At 44.3% G+C, this 19,848-nt stretch overlaps 1 protein-coding gene and 1 long non-coding RNA gene across 3 annotated transcripts in view; one reads left to right on the forward strand and one right to left on the reverse strand.

Annotated features, from left to right (window-relative positions):
• babam2 (BRISC and BRCA1 A complex member 2) overlaps window positions 1–19,848 on the forward strand; it is a 182,361-nt gene that overhangs the window by 76,070 nt on the left and 86,443 nt on the right. The window lies entirely within an intron of this gene.
• On the reverse strand, window positions 575–17,195 carry LOC116972959. Its single transcript, XR_004411962.1, has 3 exons — window positions 17,150–17,195; window positions 765–879; window positions 575–588 (listed from the first exon to the last, which is right to left on the reverse strand). It is a non-coding gene; the product is annotated as an uncharacterized LOC116972959 (long non-coding RNA).

Below are 19,848 nucleotides of genomic sequence, written 5' to 3' on the forward strand. Positions count from 1 at the left end.
TGTCCATGAATCGCAGACTTCAAGCAGTCATTGCATGCGAAGGATATGCAACAAAATACTAAACATGACTACTTTCATTTACATGACATTGCTGTGTACCAAACATTATGGTGACCTGAAATGGGGGGACTATGTATAAGCACAGCTGTAATTTCTACATGGTGAAACCAAAATGTATAAAAGTGGCCTTTATTAAAATCAGACAATGTGCACTTTAACCACGTGTGATTTTTGTTCTATTTTAAATCTCAAATTGTGGAGTAAGGCAAATAAATAAATGATGGGTCTTTGTCCCAAACATTATGGAGGACACTGTATAATCATCCAAACAAGGGACTGGAAAGATGCTTCAACCATGTACCCTGACTGTCCTTTCAGGTGAGGCAGAGGTTCACTTGCACCTCCTCCAACCTCATCTACTGTATCCGCTGTTCCAGGTTGTAGACTCCTATATATATCGGCGAGACCAAGCACAGGCTCGGTAATCGTTTCGCTGAACACCTCTGCTATGTTCGCCTCGACGTATATGATCACCCGGTTGCTAAACATTTTAACTCCCCCTCCCATTCCCATACTGACCTGTCTGACCTGGGCCTCCTCCATTGTCAGAGTGAGGCCCAACGCAAATTGGGGACACCACCTCATATTTCGTTTGGGCAGCTTACACCCCAGCGGTATGAATATTGTCTTCTTTAACTTCAAGTAAACCTTGCTTTCCCTCTCTCTCCATCCCTCCCCCATCCTAGTTCTCCGACTAATTTTACTATCCTCCTGATTAAATATTACTTTGTACACCTCATTGTCACTTTCCCCTAGCATACAATGATTTATTCTACATTTTCCTTGAGCTTCGTCCCCTTTGATCTCTCATTTTCACACCTTACCCATATCTCTCGTTTCCCCTGACTCTGTCTGAAGAAGGAGAAGGATCTCAGTCTCGATCCGAAATGTCACCCATTCCTTCTGTGCAGAGATGCTACCCGTAATGCTGAGTTACTCCAGCATTTTGTGTCTGTATTTTATGTCTGACCGCTGGACTGACAATTACTAAGTTTGCTCTATTGTTTCCATAAACAAACGTGAATCCTAACCATCGGGTTCTGCAGAAGCATTGCAACAAGACTATCATTGCCATAGCTCTCAGGACCTCACAAAGCCACTTCTTTTCAGACAGTATCTCACAGAAAACCCTCTCGCTGCCAACACACAGGACCACAGAGTCATCTTGTGGACTGCCATAACAGGTACCTATGAGAAGATTCTTGACTTCTAGACCAAGACTAATCCACATGAATTTGAAGAAGGGTCTCGACCCGAAACGTCACCTATTCCTTCTCTCCAGAGATGCTGTTTGGCCCGCTGAGTTACTCTAGCTTTTTGTGTCCATCTTTGGTTTAAACCAGCACCTGCAGTTCCTTCCTTCACAAGATGAATCTGGACTGGTTAGATGAGAGTGGCCAGGATATTGAGGAGCTGGTTAATCAAAAATGTCAAGCTTTTCTGGATTGGATGCACCACCATTTCTCAAGGGAAAGAAAATAATCTTACAAGCACCTGAAGGCAGGGGTGCAGCAGAAGGCCCCTGACCCTGGAAAGTGCTGGGTGTTCAGCAACTCACTGACTTCCACGATGTGCACAGGTTCGTCAGTGCTGTCCAGGCCATCTACAACCCAAGCTCTTAAGGCCTTGTCCCAGCTAGAGTGAGCTCTTCAGGCCTCAAGCACTTGCAGGAAGGAAAACTTCCAAGTCTTCCCGTCCTTGACTTGAGCAACCGTCACTTCATTCCACATCAAGAAATTCAAACCAAGGAATAAATAAAATGAGTTTCGGCGAACAACAAAGATAGAAAATCAACTATTCAAAGCTTCAAAGATGAGACGGGTGCAATAAATCCCATTATTACACTATCTTAATTATTGATGAAGGTTCATAAACATTAAAAAAGATATAAAAGATCAACAGTAAGTAATATTTAATAAAATTCATTTCATATAAGTGATTTACATAGTGTGCTTCCTTTTTAAACTACAACTGATTGAACGTGCAGAAAATGGGCCCATAAAGTGGGTCTTGCGAAATAGAAACAAATATTGCAGTCTTATATATAATGACGAGCAGCAACCAATTCTAAAATGGGGAAACGCCACGCCTGACTTCCTTTAGTTTCGAACACCATTGAAAGATGCAGAAATGCTAATGAGAGCTCTGAACGCTTTTAAATTGATAGTAAAATGGAGATACATGAAGCTGATTTACAAAAGAAAGGCACAAAATGCTGGAATAACTCGGTGGTGCAGGCAGCCACTCTGGAGAGCATGGATAGTTAAAGTTTCGAGTCGGGACCCATATTTGATAAATTACGTTTTGAGTTGGGACCCTTCTTCAAAGTGAGAGGTAAAGTTTTGGGTTGGGAGGCACAAAATGCAGGAGTAACTTAGCGCGACAGGCAGCATCTCTGGAGATTAGGAATGGGTGACGTTTCAGGTCGAGACCCTTCTTCGTTTGGGTTGGAACCCGTCTTCAGAGTTGTAGATGATGGTTTGGATTGAGACCCTTCAGAGTGATAGGTGACGTTTTGGCTCGTGAGCCTTCCTCGGATTGATAGGTGATGTTCTGTGTTGGGACCTCCTTCAGACTAATAAAGTGGGCTTCGCAGCTCACGAGTCTCAACTTGAGCTTTCTCAAATCCTACATTCTCTTATCGGACATGGATTAAATTTGATGCCATTTTGCTCTACGTATGCCGAGGAAAGATTAGTAAAAGTCTCTGACTTTTGCTTACGGTAGGACTTTGAGCACAGACATATTAGTGTTCATGCTTATATAAACACGTTGTGTTGCGTGACTCGTTGTTGCATAGCTAGCTGTTCCAGTTAGTGGGAGTGAGATTGCACTGCTGTAAACATTGAGTAAGAGCATTGGAATGTTAGTGCTATATATAATAATTGCAGGTCATTGCATCATGATTGTTTTTCAGACTCTAGTCTTAGTTCTGCAAAACAAGGCTTTACTGTGAACTTTGAAGCTCCTATATGGCTGTTCTGTTTTTTCCAAGTATTTAATTTACCATGACTTTTAACTATAGTGAGTCGCATGATTGTGAATGTCAATCAAACCATTATACCTTATTGTTATTATTATGTCACCTTGTTAAATACCATTCAAAGAATATTGAAGAACAGGGAGAATAATTCCATGCCTAACATTGGCAAGAGTGCCTCCAAAAATCATGCAATAATTAGATGTGAATACAAAACATGAGCTTTGCAAAGTTTGCAAAGGAAAGGATCTCAAGAAAGGAAAGGGACTGCAGATGCTGCTTCACACCAAAGATAGACACAAAAAGCTGGAGTAACTCAGCGGGTCAGCCAGCATCTTTGGAGAAAGGGAATGGGCGACGTTTTGGGTCGGAACCCTTCTTCAGCCTGAAGGATGGCAACAAGCGAAAACCTAATGTGCAAAAATGGTGAATAGAGATGTTATGAGCCTCAGATTATGTCCGTGGCTGTGGAGACTAAGACCGGCTGCAATAAATCCTTGCAACACTCTACACAAGCTAGCGGATACCCAAGGGTTTCTGGAGCTGTGGATGTCATTTGTTGTTTTTTAACATTCATCTAAATAGACAGACTGAGTCTGTTGTATGCATCTTGCCATTAGAATTCTGCTGAAATGTCAATGCAAATTATGTACATAAATCTCCAGCTCTGATTTCGAGGTGAGAGTGGCGCAGACTGAGCTGAGTTGACACCTCAGAGAGTCTTGCGTCAAAGTCAGTGTTTAAGTAAAGCTGATATTAAAGGGCCTGTCCCACTATACGAGTTTACCCAAGAGCTCTCCCGAGTTTAAAAAAAAAATCAAACTCGTGGTAAGTACGTAGAATGTACGTAGCGGGTACGTCGGAGCTTGGGACGTCTCTTAGCGGCTCGTAATGCTAACGGCAGTTATTCGGGAAACCCGGTAAGCTCGTGAAGTTTTTTTAACATGTTGAAAAATGTGCACGAGAGCCCCGAGTACCTATGAGCGACTATTACCGTAATTCTCCGAGTTCGAATCAGCGGAAACCCGGGAGAACTCTTGAATTACCTCGTACAGTGGGACAGGCCCTTAAGATGATAGGGCTTTATAATGTCTTAGAACCAACATAGTTGCTTTTGACTTTACTCGTAAGCGAGTTTGATCCGTTCCAATTCATGTGCATGAAATCTACACCATCCACAAGGAAACACTTATTGTCTGCCTTTGATGTAGGATTGTGACGTTACCTTGGCTCAGTAGGCCTGTGAATAGTGGGTTCTAGATACTGTATACGCATTCGGCCACTGAATTATTATTAATGGGAAAAAAGGGGAAAGTGCTGGAGTAACTCAGCTGGTCAGGCAGCATCTCGAGGGAACATGGATAGGCGATGTTTCAGGTCTGGACCTTTCTTCAGACTGATAGCAAATGTTAATAGTGGACATTGCTTTTCAAATGTGTATCTAAATCCTCGCTCCAAGTTCAGCATTTGTTCCCCTCTACACCTTTTAGTCAGTTTTTGAATCATGACTGTATAAAATAAAAAAAGATAAATGTAGAAATTGACTGCTGGACCTATCATACATTTTAACTAGTATCACCAAAACAAAGTTATACCTCTAGAAAGCAGGTTTCTAAAGTAATGATGTAAAATACCTAAAATATATATGTTTCTTTCTCTTTCTCTGCTTGTTGCCATGCAACATTTCAACTGGATCTTCAGGTTGCCTGTCTTCTGTAACTGCTAATCGAGCTAATCCATTAAGACTGAATGCTTATAGTTCTGTGCACTGTACTGAACTGTCCCGTTTTAACTGTACTAAACCTGTCAAGATTTTTCACTTATTATTTTTGCCTTCTGTTCTTTTTATGCCAAGTCATGTGACTGGGAGTCGTCAGGAAATTGCTTAGATTAAGAGCTGATCAGCCATGATCACAATGAATGGCGGTGCTGGCTTGAAGGGCCGAATGGCCTCCTCCTGCACCTATTTTCTATGTTTCTATGTTTTTCTAACTGAAAAATGTGTATATTAAATAATGGCGGGGATTTTAGTTAGAAAGGTGATAGACTTCCTTACTTAATGGAGGATTGCTTAAATTTGGAAGAATTGCCTTTTATTTTTCATTGTAAATGCACTTAGAATGTAGACACAAAAAGCTGGAGTAACTCAGCTGGACAGGCAGCATCACTGGAGAGAAGGAAAGGGTGACATTTTGGGTCGAGACCCTTCTTCAGACTCTAACGAAGGGTCTCGACCCGAAACGTCAGCCATTTCTTCTCTCAGACTCTGACGAAGGGTCTCGACCCAAAACGTCACCCATTCCTTCTCTCCAGAGATGCTGCCTGTCCCGCTGAGTTACTCCAGCTTTTTGTGTCTAACTTCGGTTTAAAGCAACATCTGCAGTCCCTTCCTACACAATTAGAATGTACTTGGATATCATTGTTTTTTAATGGTTGTGCAATTCTTGCTCACATAAATAGGAGTCCGTTTATGGTGCTATCTGTTGCTCAGAAGGTTTTAGGTTCAAATTTGGATGACATAGAGATGTTAAGTCAAAGTTACATTAGTCTTATTGCTGAACATTAAAAATACAATACCAATATTGAAAAGATTGTGAATTATTCCTGAATTTTCTCTTAACTAGTGCCACATAATAGATTAAAGAACCTCCGTGTTAGTTGTACCATCCTGTTGCTTGTAAACTAGATGCATTAGTTATCTACGTTTTTAGCAGTTGCTGTTCCTGAGAAGAATGAATGAGTTTAAATTCATTTTGGGGATCAAGGTACCTTCCCTACCTTGAGATGGTGGTGTTGGGCCACTGAATCGAAGCAGAATTGTGAAACTGGGGAAGGGTGTAAAGGGGATTTGGAGGGGATGTGGACAAACGGAGTGAATCGGTGAAGACATGGGATACAGTGTCAATATGTGAAGTTAATCACTAATGCACAGAACAGAAACAGAGCACCGATTAAACGATGAGAGACTGGGTCGTGTTGATGTTCAAGGAGACCTGGGTGTGCTTTACACTAATCGCAAAAGACACATTCGGGTGCAAATGGTAAATTGGCCTTTATTATGGGAGGATTTGATTAAGTGTGTACGGCGGTCTTGCTGCAATTGTGTCCGGCTAGATGAGACAACATCTGGAGTATTGTGTATCGTTTTGCTCTCATTACCTAAGAAAGTGTGTTCATGCCGGACAGTGAATGCAGCAAAGTTTTATGAGAAGGTAGACACAAAATGCTGGAGTAACTCAGCGTCTCTGGTGAAAAGGAATAGGTGGCGCTTCAGGTCGAACCCCTTCTTCAGAGTGAGAGGAGTCTTTCATCCCCCTGAGAGTGGTTCTTCAGACTAGGGCTCTCAGTCTGAACAAGGGTTCCAACCCAAAATGTAACCTATTCCTTGTACATACGCAGTTGGCTTTGGAACTGACTTACCCATAGGATAATGGTGGAAGGCTGGAGTTCTGTGACCAGTGGTGTGCTACAGGGATCTATGCTGGGACCTCTGTTGTTTGTGATCTATATGAACAACGTAAATGTAGATGGGTTGGTTAGTAAGTTTGCCAAAATTGGAGTGAAAATGCGAACAGGAAGGAAGGCTGTCAAAGGGTACGATGGGATTTAGATCACTTGTGGGGAAATAGCAGGTGGACTTCAATCTGTGCACTTGTGAGGTGTTACACTTTGGGAGGCCAAATGCAAGGGGAAAGAATACAGCTAATGGCAAGACATTGATGTACAAGACGATCTTGGGTTCCAAGTCCATAGCTCCCTGAAAGAGGCAACACAAGTGGATAGGATCGTAAAGAAGGCAAATGCATGGCTTCATTGTATGAGGGATTGAGGGTACGTCAGGCAGTCACGTTGCAGCTTTAGGAAACTTTGCTTTGTTTGTATTTGGAGTTTTATGTACAGTTGTGGTAGTAATGTTAGAGGAAGGACGTGGAGAAGAGTGTATAAGAAGGAACCGCAGATGCTGGTTTAAACCGAAAAAGCTGGAGTATCTCAGCAGGACGGGCAGCATTTCTGGAGAGACGGAATGGGTGACATTTTGGAACGTCTCTCCAGATATGCTGCCAGTCCCGCTGAGTTACTCCAGCTTTTTGTGTCTCTCCTCGTGGAGAAGAGGTTTACCGGAATGTGGCCAGGTTAAAGGGTATGAGCTATATGGAGAGGTTAGACAAACTTGGATTGTTTTCTGTGCAGTGTCAGGTTAAGGGGAGACTTAATAGAAGTATATGAAATTGGGAGTCATGGAGAAGGTAGACAGACAGAATCTTTTTCCCAGGGTGGAAATGTCAGTGGAGGACATAGCTTTAAGATCAGAGAGGGTTAACTTAAAGAAGATGTGCAGGGCATGTTTCTTGCACAGACGTAATTGCCAGGGCTGATGGTGGAGGCAGATACAATAGTGGCATTTAAGAGACTTTTGGATAGGCAGGGAATGGAGGGGTGTCGATCATATGCAGCCAGAGGGGATTAGATTAAGTTGGCATAATGTTGGCACTGTTAATGTGGACCAAAGGCCCTGTTCCTCTGCTACACTGTTCTATGTTCTATGAGTTATACAAAATGAATTAATATATTTCCAAAGTATAAACGCAGTCGTCTTTTAATTGTGCTAGAATTCTTCATTGACTTAAAAAATGTCCTGATGGAACAAATTTAAAACGAAAACAAATTTAGAACAACATAACATTGCATAATCTTTAATTACTTTTTTTGTTGTGGTACAGTTAAGTTGTATAATATATTGATATTGCACTTACAAAGGGATCCAATTTCTAATGTTTGTTTCTCAAAAATAGTGTTTAATTATAGAACAATTAAAAATAAATTGAATGTTAAAGTTTGCAACTAGTGTAGTGTAACTAGGCTGTTCAATGTGGATCTAGTGCACTTGGCACATTGTCAAATTGTGATATGGGCCTGTTCATAACACAGGCTTTGAGGTGAATGAGTTCATGAGATTCTGAATAATCCAAATCACTGAGTACTGGAACATTTATTCCACACCCATGTTAAATACAAGTAATAAAAGGAGATAAGTATGTTGGCTCTGATTTCTGGAATGAAAAAAACAAACCTGCCAGAGATGTATTAATGTTTTGAAAGCATTTATAATTAATAACTTGCATGCACATGAAGGAGAACATTTAAATTGGCACGAGGACTTTTGTACAAAGAACTGCAGTGGGTAAAACAACGAAAACATTATGAAGCAGAAGTGATGAACTAATTAAGAGATTGATTCACTAATTTAAGGACCTGACCCTTATGTATACCATTGATAGACACAAAATGCTGGAGTAACTCAGCGGCACAGGCAGCATCTCTGGATGGAAGGAAAGGTTGTTGTTTTGGGTCAAGAGCCTTCTTCAAACCCTGAATCTGAAGAAGGGTCTCGACCCGAAACGTCACCCAGAGTCCGAAGAAGGGTTTCGACCCGCAAACGTCACACATTCCTTCTAGCCAGAGATGCTGCCTGTCCCGCTGAGTTACTCCAGCATTTTGTGTCTATCATCGGTGTAAACCAGCACCTGCAGTTCCTTCCTACACCTTATGTATACCATGTTTGGTTCAAGATATATCTAATGGTTCGAACTCGATGCATAACATTGTATGTGAAAATATAATAACAAGAAACTGCAGATACTAGTTTACAAAAAATTGTATATGAAAATGTTTTTTCCACAGAAATCACAACAGGAGCATTTTTGGCAGGCAGTTAAATTTTCTCCATTGTGTTAAATGTTGCAAATTTAACCAGCAGAGTATTGTAAATGTTAAAGCCACTTGAATACTTTTAAATGCGGACGCTGTACTTGGGATTACCCCTCGTAAAGTTATTACTTCAATAAATTAAATTACTTTATTGACAATATTTTAGAAGCACTGTCACGACATGTTGTTCCAGTGCACAAGGACAGTTTACTGAGACAGTCAAAAGCAGACTTAACAAAACTGTAAAGAGAATGTTTTCTTCGTTTTTGGATCTGTGCTGAGTTAGCTGGCTTCATCAGTACACGGAAAAAAAAAAAGCCTTGCCACAATCCTACTCTTGATCATTATCTGGCAGTGCCAAATGAAAATACAAGGGATCAGCAAATCAGAGCCGCCATGTGTATGTGCGTACCATTTTAACCCTTACCTACAAATGAATCTCCTCTCTCTCCTGGGCAACACCTGGACACCCACCTATTTCTTTCCTGTGTTCTTCCCCACATCCTTCCCTGCTACTTTCTTCTCCTTGAGTTGACAATGTGCTCCTCCAAACCTGTTGGACACCTATTGTTCTTATCTCTGGCCTTTGTTCCAAACATCTGCCTCCCCCCCACCCTCCTGTGTCCACCTATTACATGTCACACTTTGTCCCGCCTCTCCCCTTTGCCAGCATTCTTCTCCTCCCCCGCCTTTACAATCAGCCTGAAGAAGGGCTTTGACCCGAAACATCACCTATCCATGTTCTCCAGAGATGCTGCCTGACCTCGGGTGAACCCGTCTTCAAATGCTGCCTTGGAAAGGCAATCTGTTTGTTTGCTATTTACTTGCAGTACCTGCATACTAGCATTTGGGAAACTCCTGCACAAGAAAAACTGGGCTGTAGGGCAAATCCCAATGTGATGACGATATGAAATGTTAATACCAAATATCTTGCTGGTAAATTTCATCCCCTTTTTATTTTTGCCACCTCTGAATCGTGAACACCAAGTTATGCAGGTGGTTCATTGTATTTCTGTCATGGCTATTTTATTGTTGAATAATGATTCTGCACAGGAGCAGGTTAGTAGAGATAGACACAAAAAGCTGGAGTAACTCAGCGGGACAGGCAGCATCTCTGGAGAGAAGGAATGGATGAGGTTTCGGGTCGAGACTAAGAGATGTTTGCTTGTACACTGCAGTGAATGAGTCCAAAATGGTTTGTTTGATCTCCAAACATGCTCATATGCAAGTATCGTCTGCGTACTGAAATTCGTCGGCAAAATTTAGAATATCCTTGGTTCTGAGGTTGAGGTGATGTATGTTGAACTGCTTCCATTTGACTTGTAGATTAGTATATGGAATAAGCCACCAGAGAAGGTAGTTCAGGCAAGTACTATCACTGCATATATAGCATGGCCGTCCGAAGGGGGGGTGCATTGGGTGCGACCGCACCCCCCTTTTTTTTCCCCCCCCTAAGAAATAATCACAAAAAAAAGAAAAAAATTGGGGGGGAAAATAAATTTAAAAAATCGGGGGGGAAAAATCAACGTTTCCACTTTGGAAACGGCCAGTTCTCTGTTCTCCCGTCGCCGAGCAAGAGTGGCTGAATCTGAACCCAACGGCTGTAACCCCAACACCAGACGCCGCTGCGGCGGGGCCCGCTCCCCTCGCCTCCCCCCGCCGCCGGGGCCCAAGCCATCTTCCCCCCCACGCCACCCCCGCTGGGCCCACGCCACCCCCGCTGGGCTCACGCCACCCCCGCTGGGCCCACGCCACCCCCGCTGGGCCCACACCACCCCTGCTGGGCCCACACCACCCCCGCTGACCCCTGCTGGGCCCACGCCACCCCCGCTGACCTCTGCTGGGTCCACGCCACCCCCGCTGGGCCCACGCCACCCCCGCTGGGCTCATGCCACCCCTGCTGGGCCCACGCCACCCCCGCTGGGCCCACACCACCCCCCCTGACCCCTGCTGGGCCCACGCCACCCCCGCTGACCTCCGCTGGGTCCACGCCACCCTCGCTGACCCCTGCTGGGCCCACGCCACCCCCACTGGGTCCACACCACCCTCGATGACCCCCGCTGGGTCCACGCCACCCCCGCTGGGTCCACGCCGCCCCCGCTGGGCTCACGCCACCTTCATCCCCCCCTGCCCACTGGGCCCGCGCCACCTTCATCTTCTTCCCCCCCCCCGCAAGAAAGAGGGGGGATGTGAGAGAGGGGATAGGGAGAGAGAGAAGGGAGGGGAGAGAGAGATGGGGGAGGGGAGAGGGAAAGGGGGATTATCTTTAGTGAGATTGCAAAATAAAGGTAGGTTTTAGAGCTATTATATTTTCTCCTCCATATGAATAATATCAAACAATTGGAACTGCTTTCTTTTCCTTGATAACAATACTGAAAAATATGAATTCCATAGTTTGTGACATAAATGCACATTTTAATGGGATCATTATATACAGATGTAACATTTCAATTTCGAGATCGGGGGGTTGGGGGCAAATATGCGTCAAGCCGATAGCCTAATCGTTAAAGAGTTAAAAGATAGCCTAATCAATAAAGAGCTGAGAAGAGGAATCAGAGCTGCCAAGGAAAGTTGAGGAGCAAGTTCTCAGCTAATGACTCTTCTTCAGTTTGGAAGGGCATGCAAGAAATCACCAGCTATAAGAGGAAAGCCCCCCGCTCTTTGGACAATCGTCAGCTGACGAATGACCTGAATGAGTTTTACTGCAGGTTTGAAAATCAGAAACGTAACCCTGGTACCCCCTCCCCAACAAACACAGCCAGACTCCAGTCTGCAAAGAATGGACCCTGCACCCTCTCCTTCCCATTCACCACTTCACACCTACTTAAGGCAAGACTCCAGTATGAAAAGAGTGGACCCTTTCCCACCCCACCCAACACTTCACACCCACTCACAGCCTGACCTCAGTCTGCAAAGACTGGGCCCTTCTACACTCCCACTCCAATCACCACTTCACACCCAATTACTCATTTTTAACCAGTCCCTGCCTGCTTCCACTATTGTCTCTGTACCCAAAAAGGTGAAGATTACTGGTCCTAAGGACTACAGGCCTGTCGCACTGACCTCTGTAGTCATGGAGACCGTTGAAAGGCTGGTGCTGGCCAAGCTGAAAAATATCACAATCCCTCTGCTGGACCTTCTGCATTTTGCATATCGGGCCAATAGATCTGTGGATGATGCAGTCAATCTGGGCCTGCACTTCATCCTCCAGCACCTAGACCGCCAGGGAACCTATGCGAGGATTTTGTTTTATTTATTTTAGCTCTGCATTCAACACCATTGTGCCAGAGCTACTACGCTCCAAACTTTCTGAGTTGACTGCCTATACCCCTCTGTCGGTGAATCACCAGCTTTCTGACAGACAGGAAGCAGCATGTGAGGCGGGAAAGCATATCTCGGCCCCGCAAACGCTCAGCATAGGAGCACCGCAAGATGCGTACTCTCCCCTCTCCTCTACTCTCGCCACACCAATGACACCTCCACAGACACCTCTGTCAAGCTTCTCAAGTTTGCGGATGACACAACCCTGATTGGACTGATCCAGGATGGAATGTCTGTACTCTTTTTAGTTTGACATCTTTCCTATAACATGGTGCCCAGAACTGAACACAATATTCTAAATGCGGTCTCACCAAAGTCTTATACAACTGCAACATGACCTCCCAACTTCTATACTCAATACTCTGACTGATGAAGGCCAAAGTGCCAAAATACATTTTGACCACCTGATATACCTGCGACACGACCTTCAAGGAACCATGCAACCATCAACCATTCCTCTGCCCACCTGGCTAATTGATCCAGATCCTGCTGCAATCTTTCACAACCATCTTCACTATCTGCAAAACCACTCACTTCTGTATCATCAGCAAACTTGCTAATCTTGCCCTGTTCTGTGACGTTTCACAGAGTGCTGGAGTAACTCAGTGGGCCAGGCTGAATATAGAAGTTGGGAAGTCATGTTGCAGTTGCACAAGACGTTGGTGAGGCCGCATTCAGAGTATTGTGTTCAATTCTGGGCACCATGTTATAGGAAAGATGTCATCAAACTGGAAAGGTTACAGTGAAGGTTTACGAGGATGTTGCCAGGACTAGAGAGCCAGAGCTATAGGGAGAGGTTGAGTAGGCTGGGACTATTTCATGGAGCACAGGAGGATGAGAGATGATCTAATAGAGGTGTATACAATCATGATTTGAATAGATATGGTTGAGCCTTTTGCCCAGATTAAGTGAATCGAGGAGCAGACGACATAAGTTTAAGGTGAGGGGCAAACGATTTAATAGGAATCTGTGGGGTATGTTTTTCACACAAAGGGTGGTAGGTGTATGGAACAAGCTGCCAGAGGAGGTAGTTGAGGCAGGGACTATCGCAACATTTAAGAAACAGTTAGACAGGTACATAGATAGGACAGGTTCGGAGGGATATGGATCAAACGTGGGCAGGTGGGACTAGTGCAGATGGGGCATGCTGTTTCCACACTGTATCACTCTATGACTCTATCTTTCCCTCTCAAACCCATTTTCCTGCCTTCTCCCCATTACCTCTGACACCCGTATCAATCATGAACCTATCAATCTCCTCCTGAAAAATGTCCATTGACTTGACCTCCACAGCTGTCTGTGGCAATGAATTCTACAGTTCACCACCCTCTGACTTAAGAAATTCCTGCTCATCTCCTTCCTAAAGGAATGTCTTTTAATTCTGAGGCTGTGGCCACTGGTCCTAGACTCTCCCACTAGTGGAAACATCCTCTCCAAATCCACTCCATCCAGGTTTTTACCATGCTGGGCCAGACGGCAACAGCTTCACACCGTGTCCCAAAGCTTGTGTCCTGTCCTGCATCACCCAAGGCAGCAGAGACATTATAGGAGAGGGCAAGCACCGTAACAAAGTAGCTCACGATGGTTTGGGTAACATTCAGGAATGTCTATGCATGTCACACCATGAATATTACTGAAGAACGGTCTTGACCCGAAATATAATCTATACCATTTCTCCAGAGATGCTGCCTGACCCACTGAGTTACTCCAGCACTCTGTGACATGTCACCTATCCATGTTCTCCACAGATGCTGCCTGACTCACTGAGTTACTCCAGCACTCTGTGAAACATCGCCTATTCATATTCTCCGCAGATGCTGCCTGACCCACTGAGTGACTCCAGCACTTTGTGACTATTTTCCTTTCACCCATCTGCTCAAGCCCACTCTCCCCCCTCCTTTCCTATGTTCCTTTCCACCCATAAACCTCTCTCTGCCTTTACATTTCACTCCTCTTTCAAATCTGCACTACTTATCTACATTCTTCTTCACTTTTTAGTCATTGAATGATGCAGTGTGGAAACAGGCCCTTCAGCCCAACTTGCCCACACCGACCGACATGTCCCATCTAAACTAGTCCCACTCACACCCGTCAGGCCCATATCGATCTAAATCTGTCCTATTCATGTACGTGTCCAAATGTCTCTTAAACAGTAGGATAGACCCCGCCTTAACTACCTCCTCTGGCAGCTCGTTCCATACACCCAGCACCCTTTGTGTGAAAAAGCTACCTCTCAGGTTCCTGTTCATTTCTGATATATTGGTCATAAATTTGGTGCAAAAATGCTCCAAAATAAGGCTCAGAATGCATCAGAGAGCATCTAAAACCCCTGGCATCGAGGGACTTCACACTTCGCGCACATTTCACATTAAGTTTTTTGTAATCCTGTCATGCCACCCCCCTTTTTGAAAAGCTTCGTACGGGCCTGTATAGAGTGGCGCAGCAGTAAGTTGCTGCCTTACAATGCCAGAGACCCAGGTTCAATCCTGACTACGGGTGCTGTCTGTACAGAGTTTGTTTGTTCTCCGTGTGACTATGTCAGTTTTCTCCAGGTGCTCCGGTTTCCTCCCACGCCCCAAAGATGTACAGGTTTGTAGGTTAATTAGCTTTTGTAGATTGTAATTTGTCCCTAGTGTGTAGGATAGTGTTATAGTGATATTTATGGGGTGATCTCTGATTAGGGTGTACTCAGTGGGACGATGGGCCTGTTTTCATGCTGTATCTCTAAACTAAACTATACATTGGTTTAGATTACAATATAAACCCCAGCAACTTCGAAAAGCTTTCTCTCTTTCCCTCCCAAAAACATTGGCTCTGGGTTGGATTTACCACCTTCACGAGCGGGGACGGGGGTCTAGCTGACAATACATAGTCCTTTCATCTCCATTAATCACACTCACACTCTAAGGTCTGAAGTCGACTGAATTTAAAAGACACTTAGGCAAGTACATGAATAGGAAAGGTTGAGAGGGATATGGCCAAACGTGGGTTGGTTAGTCATCCGTAGATGGGGCATCTTGGTCGGCATGGGCAAGTTGGGCCGAAGGGCCTGTTTTCTGTGCTGTGTGACTATAACTCCATTCAAGCAGGAGGTTTGTTGAAAGTTAAATGCAGCATTGTGGCAAGAAGGATTGATAACATTATTGAGGCATTGACACGCCATTGCCTGACATCAGTCTGTACTGAGTTCAAATCTGTTTTGGACTAAATGCTTACTGTATATGTAAATCATGTACAAGATGCAGGACACAATAGCAGCTGAACATTGCATTCAAATTATTTTCCATATACAACCATGAAGGCAAATTTCTGCCCATAGGTTTATCAGTGCACAGTTGGGCTGCATGCTGTCAGCTGAAATCAATGTTGGTGTTGCTTCATAGCATTGCATTCCATGGCTATCTCGGCTGTAATCAAGTTGTGGCTGGGCTTATGGACCAAGTTCCTTTGCAATGGGCAGCCTTTCCAATGGAAAACACTGGAATGAAGAAAGTATTAATGCTGATTTCACCCGTCTGGTGTACCTGCACCCGAAATTAGATTCCCAGCAATATTTTTGTTCTGTTGATCAAACCGCAGGCCAGTGGACGACATCATCGTGAGCTCGCAGGGCACAGGTGGTGACCTGTTTTTCCGGAGCTCCCGCAACTACAGCTGCGTCCGCTGGACTGGAAGGTGGCAGCTTCGGCAGCTTCGACCGTCCCGGGTTGCGGAGTTTGAACCGGCCCGTTTGCGGAGCACGGATTCAGCCGCGGGACTTACCATCACCGGCTGGGTCGCAACATCAGAGGCTTGGATTGCCTCAGCGCAGAGGGAGAGCAAGGAGGGAAGAGACAATGACTTTGGGACTTTAAACTGTGTTGAGTGTTTGTTATTTATTCTATGTTATGACTGCAGGCTAAACCATTTCGTTGCACTGAAAAGTGCAATGACAATAAATTGAATTTTTAAAAAAAAAAAAAAATTTTAAACTTTGGGAAGCTAGGAGAGTGCCTTGGGAAATGGCGAACTGAATATTACTTCACATAAGTTTATTAAAAAAAAGAACTGCAATTATCTTTTCATGTGCAGTAATGTGCCAAAAACCTCAATACTTCAAGTGCAAACATATTCTGAAATATTCATGTTCCTTGGTCGATGCCCCAAGATACCTGCCGACAGCTCCACGACTGTTTGAATATTCTTCCTTGTCAGTTGACCTAATGTTTTTCAGCATGCATCTTATGAGCATTGACTATAACTTCTCTACCATATATTCTGTTTATTTATACTTCAAAGCTGCTTAATTCAATTTTTTCGCCTGGAGGATTAAAAATAACTTGAGTATCATATGAAGTACACACAGATATATTATGGTGTACTATGCTTCAAAGTATACTTGTGGGTCCTTCGTACTATTTACTCCGAGTCTCGCTTACTTATCGGGTTGAGTGAAATAGAGATTAAAAAAATTTCCTGGAGTAAGTCTGTTTGTCCCTACACCTCCTCCCTCGACTCCGTCCAAGGACCCTAATGGTCATTTCAAGTGAGGCAGAGGTTCACTTGCACCTCCTCCAACCTCATCTACTGTATTCCAGGTGTTCCAGGTGTGGATTCCTATATATCGGCGAGACCACGCAGGTTCGGCGATCATTTCGCTGAACACCTCCGCTCAGTTCGCCTGAACCTACCTGACCTCTCGGTTGCTAAACACTTTAACTCCCCCTCCCATTCCCACACTGACCTTTCTGTCCTGGGCCTCCTCCATTGTCAGAGTGAGGCCCAGCTCAATTGGTGGAACAGCACTTCATATTTCGCTTGGGCAGCCTACACCCCAGCGGTATGAAATTTGATTTCTCTAACTTCAAGTAACCCTTGCTTTCCCTTTCCCCATCCTAATTCTCCGACTAGTTTGACTGTCCCCCGATTAAAATTTATCTCAGCATGCTCCGTTGTCACCTTCTGCTAGCTAACAATGATCTTGTGTTTCATGACTGTTGGCAGATCATTTTTCCTAATGTGATAAATAAAGTTCTATTGTATCGTATCTATTCTACACTTTCCTTGATCTCCATCTCCTTTGACGTCTCATTTTCACACCTTACCCTCCATTATCTGTGACTCCCTCTCCCCTGACCCTCAGTCTGATAAAGGTTCTCAACCCGAAACGTCACCCATTCCTTCTATCCAAAGATGCTGCCTGTCCCGCTGAGTTACTCCAGCATTTATCTTCATCTGTAGGTCTGTTTGTTAGGTGCATTTAGAGGTCTAGACAAGATTTGGTCATGGCTCAAATAGCCTGGAATGTAAAGCTGGAACATCTAGTTCATGATCTCTCCTGCACTCTACCCAAACACAGACCTTTTCTGTTGTTCTATCCTTCTTCTCCTTTCCCTGTGTCTGAAAATCTGTTTAGCCCTGTTCTGGTAAAAGATCAGTAATTGAAACAATAGTGGTCTTTTCCTCTCCACCAATGCTGTCTGATCTACTGAGTATTTTCAGCACCAGTGGTGTTTTGGTTTTGTTTAGACAGGCAGTCATTGTGGGACAAAGCACTGCTGGCATCTAAACATCTAAACATTCCTTTAAATCAAACCTAATTTTTTCCCCATATAATCACACCTGTTAGCAAATGCCACAGAATTTCTGCCCATCCTTGTATGTTCTTATACTTGCTATTTTATAATAAGTGACAAACAGTGGAAGAAACACTCAGCATGTCCAGGCAGTGTTAGAGTTGCTGCCTTTCAGTGCCAGAGACCCTTGTTCTATCTTGACTACGGGTGCTGTCTGTACAAACTTTGAACGTTTTACCTGTGATCGCGTGGGTTTTCTCTGGATGCTCCGATTTCCTGCCACATTCGAAAGATGTGCAGGTTTGTAGGTTAATTCGCTTCTGTAAATCGGCTCTAATGTGTAGGATAGAACTAGTGTTGAGGTGATTGCTGGTCAGCCTGGACTTGGTGGGCCGAAGGGCCTATTTCCATGCTGTATCTCTAAACAAAACTATCTGTGGAAGATAAATCGATTAACGTTTCTGATTGAAGACTTCATTGGAAAGCTGGAAAACAAGTCACAGAGGGAGTAAATCAGATGAATTATTCAGATAGTATGAAGCCAGATTTGCCAAGATGGTTGCAGTGCTTACAACACTGAAGCTTGTGACAGATTAACGGGGCCTGTTACAGAGAGAGAGAGAGAACAAACAAAGAAACATGTTGAAGGTCAGAGCTGTCACTGGATCTTGAAACCAAAAGGAACATGAAAATTGAAAATGCTGTAGGTGCTGAAAATCTGCATTCAAAACAGGGAATCATGAAGTCATGTGATTGGAGCAGAATTAAGCCATTTGGCCCATCAAGTCTACGCCATTCAATCATGGCTGATCCACGTCTTCCTCCTGACCGCATTCTTCTGACATCTCCCCATAACCCTTGACACCCATACTAATCAATAATCTTATCTATCTCTGCTTTAATAAAAATATCCACTGACTTGGCCTCCACAGCCTTCTGTGGCAAAGAATTCCACAGATTCACCACCCTCCGACTGAAGACATCCATTTCCTTCTCCTTCCTAAAGGAAATTCCTTTAATTCTGAGTCCTAAACTAATCCTAGACCAGTCCTCTCCACATCCACTCTATCCAAGCCTTTCACTATTCTGTACGTTTCAATGAAGTCCCCCCTCATTCTTCTGAACTCCAGCGAGTACAGGCCCTGTGCAGACAAATGCTCATCATAAGTTAATGCACTTATTCCTGGGATCATTCTTGTAAACCTGCTCTGGAATGCTAGAAACACCTAGTGGGTTAGGCAGCATTCGTAGGAAGAGAAAGATTTGTTATTTTAACTGGGAGAGAAAGAAATGTTAGTTTTCATGTCGCAGAGAAGGTAGGAGAGGGATGGACAGAAAGAGAATATTTCTATGATATATAGGGCGAGACCAAATTAGTTAATGTGGCACAGAAACCTCATCTATTGCATCCGCTGTGCTAGATGTCAGCTGCTCTACATCGGTGAGACCAAGCGTAGGCTTGGCGATCGTTTCGCCGAACACCTCCGCTCGGTCCGCATTAACCAACCTGATCTCCCAGTGGCTCAGCACTTCAACTCCCCATTCCGAATCCAACCTTTCTGTCCTGGGCCTCCTTTATGGCCAGAGTGAGCACCACCGGAAATTAGAGGAGCAGCACCTCATATTCTGCTTGGGCAGTCTGCACCCCAGCGGCTTGAACATTGACTTCTCCAATTTCCGGTAGCCCTTGCTCTCTTCCCCTTCTCAGCTCTCCCTCAGCCCTCTGGCTCCTCCTCTTCCTTTCTTCTTCCCCCCCCCCCCCACCCTACATCAGTCTGAAGAAGGGTTTCGGCCTGAAACGTTGCCAATTCCTTCTCTCCATAGACGCTGAGTTTCTCCAGCACTTTTGTCTACCCAGGTTATTCATTGTCTATGTTAGTGTTGCTGCTAACAAAGATGTGAGATGTCTGTCTTTCGTTCTTTCTATCAGTACTGGCCATTTCTGCCAGTCATCCATCTCTAGTTCTTCACTCAGTTTTTCTTTCTACCAGTATAGTTTGGCTGTTGGGCACATCCCAAGGCTTTTTACAGGTAATAAAGAACACAGACGAACAAGCATCATCTGATTTTAACTTCCACATTAACTCAGTTGGTCTCATCCTGCCTGAGATATCCCTTTGTTCTACCCATCCCTCCCTCATCTTCTCTGTGATTGACAAACATTTTCTCCCTCTCTCTCACAGATAGTCATACAGAACAGAAACAGGCCCTTTGGCCCGACCT

Source organism: Amblyraja radiata, chromosome 5 (assembly GCF_010909765.2).
Source record: "Amblyraja radiata isolate CabotCenter1 chromosome 5, sAmbRad1.1.pri, whole genome shotgun sequence".
Taxonomy (NCBI): Eukaryota; Metazoa; Chordata; class Chondrichthyes; order Rajiformes; family Rajidae; genus Amblyraja; species Amblyraja radiata.